Below are 13,197 nucleotides of genomic sequence, written 5' to 3' on the forward strand. Positions count from 1 at the left end.
TAAGAGGCATGGCGAGTGTTTTGAAGTTGTATTTTTTTTGTCATAATTTTTCGGAAAATGAAAAACTTAAAAAAACTATTTTCACTATTTTTTTTTACATACTGTCACCAGTGCAGTACAGCGTCATCATATGACTGGCATGGTGGTGATCAGGGACACTGACTGGTGACAGTATGAAAAAAAAAAAAATATAATTTTTTTTAATTTTTTTTATTATTTTTAATTTTTTATTACATTTGTTTTTTTTTTTTAAGATTTTTTTTTTCATATTTCACTATGACCAAAGTAGTACAATGTTACCATAGTAACATTGTACTACTTTGGGGAAGTGATCAGTATTTTTTTTTTTTTTTTTTTTTTTTACACAATTTGCTTATAGCACAGAATTACTTTGCTATAAGCAAGCATTTACCTGAATGACATCGATTCATTCAGGGTTTTTTTTTTTTTTTGCTTAGCTGTGATTTGGCCATGGCTAATCACATGACACAGCTGGGCTGTGATTGGCCCTGCTTGTGCATGTGATCGCTGTCATCATTCACAGCTAGACACACTAGTATACAATGAATGGCATGAATGAAGCCATCCATTGTATACAACTGTCATGTGACCTGCTGTGATTGGTCACAGCAAGTCACATGGTACCGGCAACGGTGCCGGTACTCAGATCTGTCATCGGCCGTGTCCGATGTACACGACCGGTGACAGATTGCTCCGTTGCGCGGCTCTGCAGGCTCGTAAACTGCGCATGCCCGAAAGGACGCCATATGGCGTCCACCCTGGAAAGGTGAGGGTTTTTGTCGGCCGCCATTCGGCCATAGATCGGGCGGGAAGTGGCTAAACTCTATTTTGAAAAGTGTGAAAACTGTCCCTAAGGCTTTTAATGCAAACTAAAGAATCCCTGTCTCTTGAAGAGTGCTACTGTATATGACAAATCTCTGAATATAACTGAATGAAAATACCATAAACAGCGCTCTCAAACTATATATACCCTTAAATAATAAGGAATAAATCAATTAAATCAATAATATATATACAGTGTGTGTGTATATATATAAAAAAGAAAATATATGAGAAACTGCCACCAAATAAAATAAAAGTGCCAAAAAACAGTGAAATATCAAAACAATCAAAAAAGTCCATGATAAGGTGTAGTCCATATATAATTTTCTTGAAATAGTATATATTCACCACAACCGTTAATTCCTTTGGGCTCACGGTTGTGGTGAATATATACTATTTGAAGAAAAGTATATATAGACTATACTTTACCATGGACTTTTTTTGATTGTTTTCATATTTCACTGTTTTTTGGCACTTTTATATTATTTGGAGGCAGTTTCTCATATATTTTTCTTTTTTACATATACTGTATGTATATATTTATTTATTATTGATTTAATTGATTTATTCCTTATTATGCAAGGGTATATATAGTTTGAGAGCGCTATTTATGGTATTTCCATTCATTTATACACTGTTTTATTTTGTTTTAAAATAGCAGCTCTAATCACTAATTTTTATGAAAATTGATCTTTATCACATCAGTGTGGCGCGATGTTGTATGCCATTAATAGATTAATTTATCAATCTGTCATGGTTGATATATTGATATTATATCCAATTTTGGCTTATACGCAAAGTTTTTTTTAATCTCTGAATATACTTGTCTGGGGTGACAGTGTGTGTACAGGCGTTTATTTTTCATGGTTGTTCTTGTTGAGATTGTGAGCTTCCCCCTTCTCAGTCAAAAGCCAGTGGTGGTAGCTTAAAGAGTTAATTGTTTAATTAACTTAACCCAGTGACAAATGCTCTCAGGCTGCTGGTACCTAGATTGTGGTCCCGCAAGCTGGTAAATCTTTGTGCAGCTGAGGGTAGCATTGCTATGTAAGTGACAGCATGGTGTGACATTGGCCAGCCCCTTTGTAACGAGTTGGTGAGAAAGGCAGGGGTTGGGCACCATGTTCTTCACAATTATATACGGTATGTATTTTTTTAATTTAGCCCATAGTTCCTCTTTACTTGTCCGTAAACAATTGTGAGTGGAAACAGTTCCTGCAAATAGGGAACATGCCAGCTCTCCAAATACAAAGACAGGCTCTTATGGAGGCTTTTTAAATGGATGTGCAGACGGTTTACAGATGGGTCCAGCTCAGAGTAATAGCTAGTTGTTGCTTAGAATACACAGAAGCTGGATATTATCAGAAATGGGTTTTTATTCTGCTACCGGCTGAAAAGCACTATTGTCCACAATTTCCTTCTTCCATCCCTTTGCAGTTTCTGCAGACAAATACATAGCCAGCAGTCGTTGCAAGCTAATCCCCACAGCGGGATCCTGATGGCTGGTTCATAGGGATTTGGAGGTATACTGTAAAAACATAAAAAGAGACTTTTATACAATTTTTAGAACTTCTGTTATATCACCTGTCAGTGGAGGAGAGACATTTGCTATACTGAAATACTTACAATACATTACCCATCAATTTAAAGCAGAAGTAAACCCTGCTATCCTTTACAGCAGTGGTCTCCAAACTGAGGACTGAGGGTCGGGTGTGGCCCTTTGCTTGATTGGAGAATAGTTTCTACTGAAACCAACAATTGGGCACTATTCATCCCACTGCCCCTAGTGATGGGGAGCCATTCCTCCCACTGTCTCCAATGATGGGGAACTATTTCTCCTACTGTCTCCAATGATGGGGCACTATTCCTCCCACTGTCTCCAATGATGGGACACTATTCCTCCCACTGTCTCCAATGATGGGGCACTATTCCTCCCACTGATACCAATGATGGGGCACTATTCCTCCCACTGATACCAATGATGGGGCACTATTCCTCCCACTGATACCAATGATGGGGCACTATTCCTCCCACTGATACCAATGATGGGGCACTATTCCTCCCACTGATACCAATGATGGGGCACTATTCCTCCCACTGATACCAATGATGGGGCACTATTCCTCCCACTGATACCAATGATGGGGCACTATTCCTCCCACTGTCTCCAATGATGGGACACTATTCCTCCCACTGTCTCCAATGATGGGACACTATTCCTCCCACTGTCTCCAATGATGGGACACTATTCCTCCCACTGTCTCCAATGATGGGGCACTATTCCTCCCACTGTCTCCAATGATGGGACACTATTCCTCCCACTGTCTCCAATGATGGGGCACTATTCCTCTCACTGTCTCCAATGATGGGGCACTATTCCTTCCACTGACACCAATGATGGGGCACTATTCCTCCCACTGTCTCCAATGATGGGACACTATTCCTCCCACTGTCTCCAATGATGGGGCACTATTCCTCCCACTGACACCAATGATGGGGCACTATTCCTCCCACTGTCTCCAATGATGGGACACTATTCCTCCCACTGACACAAATGATGGAGCGCTATTACAGCCGCTGACACCAATGATGGGGCACGATTCCTTCCACTGAAACCAATGATGGGGCACTATTCCTCCCACTGTCTCCAATGATGGGGCACTATTCCTCCCACTGTCTCCAATGATGGGGCACTATTCCTCCCACTGTCTCCAATGATGGGGCACTATTCCTCCCACTGTCTCCAATGATGGGGCACTATTCCTCCCACTGTCTCCAATGATGGGGCACTATTCCTCCCACTGTCTCCAATGATGGGGCACTATTCCTCCCACTGTCTCCAATGATGGGGCACTATTCCTCCCACTGTCTCCAATGATGGGGCACTATTCCTCCCACTGACACAAATGATGGAGTGCTACTACAGACGCTGACACCAATGATGGGGCACGATTCCTCCCACTGATACCAATGATGGGGCTTGATTCCTTCCACTGAAACCAATGATGGGGCACTATTCCCACTGACACCAATGATGGGGCACTATTCCTCCCACTGACACCAATGATGGGGCACCATTCATTCCATTGACACCAATGATGGAGCACTATTCCTCCCACTGACACCAATGATGGGGCACAACTCCTCCCACTGAAAGCAATGATGAGGCGCTATTCCTTCAACTGACACCAATAATGGGGCACTATTTAGCCCACTGACACTAATGATGGGGAACTATTCCTCCCACTGACACCAATGATGGGGCATGGTTTCTCCCACTGCCACCAATAAAGGGGCACTATTCCTCCCAGTGCCCCCAATGATGGGGCACAACTCCTCCCACTGACACCAATGATGGGGCAGAATTCCTCCTCATGCCACCAATGATGGGGCACTATTAACCCACTGACACCAATGATAGAGAGCATTTTCTCCCACTAACACCAATGATGGGGCACTATTCCTTCCACTGACACCAATGATGGGGCATTATTTCTTCCACTGACACCAGTGATGGGGCACAATTCCTCCCACTGACACCAATTATGGGGCACTATTCCTCCCACTGACACAAATGATGGAGTGCTACTACAGCCGCTGACACCAATGATGGGGCACGATTCCTCCCACTGATACCAATGATGGGGCTTGATTCCTTCCACTGAAACCAATGATGGGGCACTATTCCCACTGACACCAATGATGGGGCACTATTCCTCCCACTGACACCAATGATGGGGCACCATTCATTCCATTGACACCAATGATGGAGCACTATTCCTCCCACTGACACCAATGATGGGGCACAACTCCTCCCACTGAAAGCAATGATGAGGCGCTATTCCTTCAACTGACACCAATAATGGGGCACTATTTAGCCCACTGACACTAATGATGGGGAACTATTCCTCCCACTGACATCAATGATGGGGCATGGTTTCTCCCACTGCCACCAATAAAGGGGCACTATTCCTCCCAGTGCCCCCAATGATGGGGCACAACTCCTCCCACTGACACCAATGATGGGGCAGAATTCCTCCTCATGCCACCAATGATGGGGCACTATTAACCCACTGACACCAATGATAGAGAGCATTTTCTCCCACTAACACCAATGATGGGGCACAATTCCTCCCACTGACACCAATTATGGGGCACTATTCCTCCCACTGACACCAATTATGGGGCACTTTTCCTCCCACTGACACCAGTGATGGGGCGCTAACCCTTCCACTGCCACCAAAGATGGGGCATTGTTTACTGCCACTGGTATCAGGACATCTTCTGCCCCCACTGGCTACAGTCTGGCCCACCTACAGTAAACTGGACTTTTGCAATTTTAAAGCATGACATGTTGGGTATCTATTTACTTGGCATAACACCATCTTTCATATTTTAAAAACAAAATTGAGTTATATATTGTGTTTTGTTTTTTTCAAATCAATTAAAATGTATTTTTTTCAAAAAATGTACGCTTGAAAAATCACAGCACAAATACTTTGTGACATAAAAAATTGCAGCAACTGCTATTTTATTCTCTAAGGCCTCTGCTACAAAAAATATATAATGTTTGGGTGCTTTAAGTAATTTGCTAACATATATGAGAGAAATGTCAGAACTGGCCCGGTAAGGAAGTGGTTAAAGTGTTACTAAACTCCGGACCCTGCATTCACTATATCTGGTCTCCCAGGACCCTGCATTCACTATATCTGGTCTCCCAGGACCCCGCATTCACTATATCCGGTCTCCCAGGACCCCGCATTCACTATATCCAGTCTCCCAGGACCCCGCATTCACTATATCCGGTCTCCCAGGACCCCACATTCACTATATCCGGTCTCCCCGAGCCCCGCATTCACTATATCTGGTCTCCCAGGACCCCGCATTCACTATATCCGGTCTCCCAGGACCCCGCATTCACTATATCCGGTCTCCCAGGACCCCGCATTCACTATATCCGGTCTCCCAGGACCCTGCATTCACTATATCTGGTCTCAGTACACAGAACATGGAAATGCAATTATTTTAGTAAATATAAACTGATAAATACCTTTTCTCATCAACAGTTACAGCAGTCTTGTGACTTCTATTAGTGCCCAGTAGAGCACTGGTTAAAACTTGTAGGAGGAGTTTTCTTTCTTCTCTAAGAGAATACAGAACCCCTGCCCTCTGTCTGGACAGTGCTGATTGGCCCTGTGCTGATCAGATGCACCTCTCTAGCAATACACACCAAACTGAGCATGTGCATGCCTACAGTTCAGTCTGGAGATAACTGGTGGTTGCTTGAAAAAGGGGAGGAACAGAGGAGACAGGATCAAACAGCCTTTTTGCACAATGCAGAGGATTAACCCCTTAGGTTTCACTATATAACAAGCATGTTTTACTGCATATACAGATTGATTTTACTGTTGTGGGTTTAGTAACATTTTAAGAAAACATTTTTATGGATATACAATAATATATGAATCTTACACATTAGTGTTTTGTATTGGTATCTGTAAAAGTCCCATCTTGGTGAATGTCTGATGTTCCAAAAGCGTATTGTATACAAAATGTGTAATCTTAGCCTCAAAGCAGTACTAAACCCAAAAGCAAACATTTATTATATTGCAGATTACCAGTTCTTAGATGTGGTGGTTGCATTTGTTTTCTTTTTTTTAGGCTTTCTTTCTTCTAATTTTATTTGGTGATTCAGCCAGTAAGTCTGCTGTTTTCAGAAGCTCAAGCTCTCCAGCAGAAGTTATCAGTTAGCGAGATGAGGCAATCCATTTACCACTGACAGGGGTGCCTACAATGAACTGTTTATTTATTCATGTACAACCTTTATACCAAAAGGGAAAAAAACAACTGTTTGCTGTAACTGATTACAAAGTGTTAGCTGGAGTTTGGCTTCAATTTGGTATTGCATTAAAATCTGCTAATATATTGAACACTCCCATTCCCCCCAGATTGACAGTGCTGCTGTCTGCTGTGCCTCCTGTGCTCCTTCCTCCAGAGATGTGTCTCACTAATGCAGAAGGTATGTTACTGGCCAGATCACCAGGTGAGATCAGAGGGGAAAAAAGCCAAAGAAGATGGATGCTGCCACCACATCTATTGATTGGTAAGCTGCAGGGCCAGTGCTTCCACTAGGCAAACTAGGCAGCCACCTAGGTTTACCTGTGTGCAGCACAGGCCGGCAATCTCTCTGTGTGGAATGCTGCCACGTCATGACGAATCCTCCAGCTGAGAGGAGGGGCGGCAGAGGGGAGGAAGAAAGGACAGAGGAAGATGCCCGGTGTCTGGGGCCAGTATAGCAGGTGAGCTGCCAATCCTTCTAGTGTTCCTCTCAGACTCAGTCCCTTACTGCAAGCCGGCTGGTGGCTGCTGATCACTGTGGAGTTCCAGCCCTTCTCTTGCCATTCATCAGCGGAGGTGAAGCTGTGTCAGTGGAGGAAGGTAATGTCTGACTCTGATGACTCGTGTCTGTGTGAGTGTGACCCTGCCGGCCGGACATCCATCACATGTACGATGTGTAGGTGAGTGATGACATCATCACGATCCCAAAGGCTGCTCTTCTAGTGCCTGTTTGGCCTGCTGATCTGTGTCAGTGTTGGTGGTGGTGTGTTGAGTCGGATCTGGCACTGTGTGGGATCGCTCAGTTCTGGTGTTCTCTGTGTGTGGGGGCTGGGCTGCCTGCTGTCACAGTGTTTTACCTCCTTCCATTGCCTGGGGATTCCAGCCTGGGATCTGTCAGAGTGTGGATCCATCCTCCTCCACTCACTGCAACTGTCACCCTGCCACTGCCAGCCACAGATACAGTCCGTCCGTGACACTGAGTTTGTCTTTAATATTGGTGCTGGTGGCATCTTATGGCACTTATTTTTGCAAATTAAAGAAATTTATCAGTTTCATGTTTTGTGGATTTAATATTTTCTACTTGTTTTAAAATGTATTTATTTTGTTTTTTCTTTTTTTTGGGGGGGGGGGGGGGAGCACGAGTAGCTGGTCTTGCCTAGGGCGCAAAATAGTCTAGAACTGGTCCTGGCAAGCTGCAATATAATCAATTTTTGGGTTTGGATTTAATGCTTTATTCAACTGGCTTGAATCTATTAAAGGGGAACCAAAGTCATAAAATGAAAAAAATAGATAGAATTTTTTTTCTCAGAATAGACATGCAAAAACTAGTGAAAAATATTTGTTCTCGTCTGTAAGATGCTTAAATTGGTGCACGCACAGTGTAACTCCAGATGTGCAGATATTACATCATCAGTGGCGGATCTGAAACTGCTGACCCGAAGAAAAGATCAGAATACCAGCGGCTGTCGACGGAATGATGGGCGGGAGCACAGATGGGACGATCAGGGAGAGCGCAGGTATCGAATCGCTGGAAGAGGGTACACTTTATAGGAATTAAAGTCTCTATTTTTTTTTTTTAAGAGATCATATGTACGTGCTTTGTGCAATGATATTGCAAAAAAAAAAGCCCCCTCTCCTGCTTTCCTGGCAGTCCCCCACTGGCGCAATATGCTTCTCCTTCCTCCGGGTGCCTCCTTAGACAGCCAGATGTATGCAGACGCTGTTAGCTACTTTGCCACTAGGTGGCTCTGTATCAGAACAGTGTCTGGTTCCAGCAGACTGTCATCAGGTGTTAGGCCCCTTTTAGGTAGAGCCCTCCTGCAGTGATGTTAGAGGGGGTCAACACCTATATATACTGGAGGTCAGGTAGGGAGGATCACAGACACACTTGGGGCATGGCAGCTAAACACCCCACACCTATGTGTATGTAACCAGCACATATAGACTCTGGATAGGGCAGGAGATGGGGCTAGGGCGGATTGCCAAGGGTTCCCTGAGTGAGGCTATACCTCTGCGGGGTCCCAGGAAAGGTGTACTTAAGGGGGAGGTGACTACAGAAAGTGCCGCCCTGTGAGTACTAATGACCCCAGGTGGAGGCGAGACTGTTAGGCTGCATTCACATCTGAGCGTCGCGTTTTTTAATGTTTTTTACGGGTGTTTTGTGCGTTTGTGCAATTTTATACAGCGTCTTTAAAGCGGTTTTGAGCTTTGGCGTTATTTTAAATACCCAATAGCGAAAATATGATCTGTTTCATCATCTGCTACAAGGTTTTTTTTTTTATCTTTCTTAGCTTTTCCATCAGCTTTTATTTAATTTTTTTTTTCATTTTTATTATTATTATTCATTTTTAGTTAGGAGTAGGGATTGGAATTAGGGTTAGGGTTGAGTGTTAGGGTTAGGGGTTAAGTTTGAGGTTAGGGTTGGGAGTTAGAGTTAGGGTGTGGGTTAGAGGTTAATATTTTAGTCTTTAATATCTTCTTAATATTTATTTATTATTTAATTATCTATTGTTAGGGTGAGGGTGTTAATAATAATAATAATAATAATAATTTTAACTGCTTGCCGTCCAGCCACTGTAGAAAAACGGCCACAAGGTGGCACCGCTGGGCAAAATCACATTCTAAAACGTCATTTTGCAAAACAGGTACAGGGTGTGCGTGAGGCGCGCGCCCGCTCTACCCGTCCCACTGATCGCGGCATCGGGTGTCAATCACCGGGTCCCAGCCAGTCATTACCCACCGGGTGCTGGCAAACAGTGACGCAGAGCACAGCTGCATTGTTTACACTGCAGCTCTGCTCCCTGTCAGCTCCTAACACACTGATCCTGAGAGAGGAGTTTATCTCTCGGGATGAGGGGATCAGCGTGTTCCTGTGAAGCACACACCCCCAGCCCACTAGTAAACACTCCCCTCACACAGTTAACCCTTTCATTGCCTAAAAAATGTTAACCCCTTCTTCCCCAGTGCCATTAGTACAGTGTCAGTGTTTTTTTTTTTTGCACTGATCACTGTATTGGTGTCACTGGAGATGTCAGTGACCCCAAGTCAGTTCCCCCCCAGTGTCATAATGTCCGCCACAGTCCCACAGTCCTGATCACTGTCATAAATCGCTGATCACCGCCATAAGTCACTGATTGCCGCCATTATTAGTATAAAAAAAATCCCAGTATCTTTCCCACCATTTGTAGACGCTATAACTTTCATTTACACGTATTGGGATTTTTTTTTTCTTAGATTGTAAGCTCCCAGGATCAGGCCCTCCTCACCCTCTTGTATTGAACTGTATTGTTGCTGTATTGTCTCCCATTATACTGTAAAGTGCTGAGCAAACTGTTGGCGCCATATAAATCCTGTATAATAATAATACCAGCACTGCAGTATGACTTGGTGATGTGGCGAGTCCCATAAATCCGGTACAAGCCGGTGCGGTGGCAAGCACAAGTATTGTCCCGCAGCCACCAAGAATTCGCACACAGGCCCATAGAGCTCCTAGTATCCTTCCAGATGTTCTTGCAAATCCCGATTGACAGCCCACAAATTCTGCAGCACCCGTACCTCCCCCATTCACTGCCCAACCCGCAATTCAGGTGGAAATAGCAAATTTAACTCCTCCCCTTGATTTTTGGAGCTGTTTTTCACGGAATATCTGTATGCATTGATTGTGGATCAAAGCAATTTATATGCACACCAATTTATCGCCGCCAACCCAAATTCAAACCTTGCCAGCCCATTCGCATGGAAACTCATTACGGTTTCTGAATTTACATTTTTTTTGGGCCTAACCCTCAACATGGGCATTACTAAAAGAAATGAATAGCGGTTGTATCGGTCCGCAGACCTGATGCATCATATGCCGTGTTCTCTGCTGCCATGGCCAGGCATAGATATGAGAGTATAATGTGTTTTATGCATTTCAGCGACAATACACTCTGTCATCCTTGGGGTGACCCTGAATTTGACCGGCTCCACAAAATTCAGCCCCTCGTAAATCACTTTAACCAAACATTTGCAGATGTCTATACTCCCCAGCAAAACATCTGTGTTGATGAGTCCCTCATTCATTTTTCTGGCCGCTTTGCATTTAAGCAATTTCTCCCCTGCAAGCGTGCCAGATATGGGGTCAAGATGTAGAAGACCTGTGAGAGGACAACAGCCTATACTTATAAGTTTCGGATTTACGAGGGAAAAGATAGTCACGAGGAGCCCCCCGGATGCCCAGACTACATGGGGAGCAGTGGCAAGATAGTTTGGGACTTGGTGTCATCTTTTTTCCATATGGGGTACCACTTATACGTGGACAATTTTTATTCAAGCGTGCCACTATTTACACATTTGTTCAATCTTGGAACTGGCGCTTGTGGCAAAGTGTGACCTAATGTGTGCCCACCACTAGAAGTGGGTGGATGCAGGGTGGTATATTCTAATGGTGGGCATACCACACACTTTTTCTGGTAGAGATTTCTTCTCTTTTTTTTCATTCAGTCCACAGGCTGCATACAAAAAAAAAGAACATAGCATATACACCCATCAAGGATCAGCGATGTATTGGTACATCACTGGACTTTGAATGGTTATACCAGGATGATGCCTACAGCTGCAGGCATCATCCTGGTATTGTTTTTTCAGCCGGTGATCAGCTTTCATGTAAAAGCAATCCTAGTGGCTAATTAGCTGCAGGATTGTTTTTATAAGCAGCGGGATATGATGCCCCCCTCCCTGAGAATGCAACTGGTGTTTCTGCCAGCTGACCATAGAGCTGATTGGAGACCAGAGCGGTGCCTATCATCTCCATAGTCTAAGAATTCGGAAGCTAATTCGGAAGTGCCGGTATGAATACAGCGGTTAAACCATACATGTGAGGTATCACCGTGAACGTCAGATCAAGGGAAGTAATTCTAACACTAGACCTCCTCTGTAAATCTATAAGCGTTGCCTATGGATATTAAAAATGTATGCAGTTTGTCACCATTGCATGGGGCATGCGCAGTTTTAAAGCATGTCATGTTTGGTATCTATTTACTCGGCATACCATTATCTTCCATATCTTACCAAATAATTGGCCAATATATTGTGTTTTTGTGCATTAAAAGTAAAAAAAATGTATTTTTGTTTTTTTAAATTACTTTTGCGCGAGTACTATGTGCCATAAAAAATTGTAGTACCCACCATTTTATTCATTAGGGTGTCTGCTTTAAAAAAAATATATAATGTTTGGGGGTTTAAATTAATATCCTAGCAAAAAAAACAGATTTTTTTCATGTGAACAAAAAGTGTCAGAAAAGACTTGATCTTCAGGTGGTTAGAAGAGTGAGTGATGTGTGGCATAAACTTCTAATGCCCCCACCCCCCAAAACAACCCCTTTTTGGAAAGTAGACACCCCAAACTATTTGCTGAGAGGCACGTTGAATCAATAGAAGAATTTATTTTTTTACCACAAGTTTTTGGAAAATGACAACTTTTTTTTTTTTTTTGCACAAAATTGTCACTTAAATGATTTACTGCTCACACATGCCATGGGTATATGTGAAATTACTCCCCAAAATACATTCTGCTACTTCTCCCGAGTATGGGGGTACCACATGTGAGAGACGTTTTGGCAGTCTAGGCAAGTACAGGACCCCAAAATCCAATAAGCACCTTCAGGCTTTTAACCTCCTTAGCAGTTTTCCCGAGTGTAGCTCGGGGTAGAATTTCTATACCACAAGCGGTAACCCCGAGCTACACTTGGGCTTACCATGCGGCGCTGCTCTGGGGGTCCCTGCAGCACTTACCTTGTCCTTCGTTCCCACAATGTGTCCCCTGCAGCGTCCCCGGCCATCTCCTCCGGCCAATGCCGGCAATAAAAAACTATTTCCATGCGAAAAAATGGTACCGCTTTCAGCACAAAAAATCAGAAGGAATCATACCGCCAAGGAGGTTAAAGGACTTTATTTCCTCATTACACTTCCAGACTACCTATCACAGTTTCAGAGGCCCTGAAATGTCAGGATAGCACCTAAACCCCCCAAATGACCCCTTTTTGGAAAGTAGACACCCCAAGGAATTTGATAAGAAGCATGTTAAGTATTTTGTTGCCACAAAATTTTGTAATATGAAGAAAAAAAAAACATTTTTTCTAACCTTTTTTATATTTCAAAACCTTGTGAGAAAAAACGAGATCTGCAAAATACTCACCATGCCTCTTTTTAAATTCCTTGGGGTGTCTACTTTCCAGAAAGGGGTCATTTGGGGGGTTTTGGTGCTATCCTGGCATGTCAGGGCCTTCGAAACTGTGATAGGTAGTCAGGAAGTGAAATGAGGAAGTTACGCACCTTCAGGCTTTAAAAGTGGTCATTGGATTTCAGGTTCCTGTATGTGGCTAGGCACCCAAAAAAGTCTCACACAAGTGATATCCCCATACTCAGTAGAAGTAGCAGAATGTAAAAGTCTCACACAAGTGATATCCCCATACTCAGTAGAAGTAACACAATGTATACCCATGGCTTGTGTGAGAAATAAATCATTTAAATGACAACTTT

The 13,197-nt window shown here is 43.5% G+C and overlaps 1 long non-coding RNA gene across 1 annotated transcript; it reads right to left on the bottom strand.

The window, feature by feature from the left end:
• Positions 1-2,198: 2,198 nt before the first annotated feature.
• Positions 2,199-12,518, bottom strand: LOC149462543 (uncharacterized). Its single transcript, XR_016312647.1, has 2 exons — positions 12,451-12,518; positions 2,199-2,368 (listed from the first exon to the last, which is right to left on the bottom strand). It is a non-coding gene; the product is annotated as an uncharacterized LOC149462543 (long non-coding RNA).
• Between the last annotated feature and the right edge of the window lie 679 nt (positions 12,519-13,197).

This window comes from Staurois parvus, unplaced genomic scaffold (genome assembly GCF_062004578.1).
Source record: "Staurois parvus isolate SC_StPar_1 unplaced genomic scaffold, SC_StPar_1.0 ptg000173l, whole genome shotgun sequence".
Lineage (NCBI taxonomy): Eukaryota > Metazoa > Chordata > Amphibia > Anura > Ranidae > Staurois > Staurois parvus.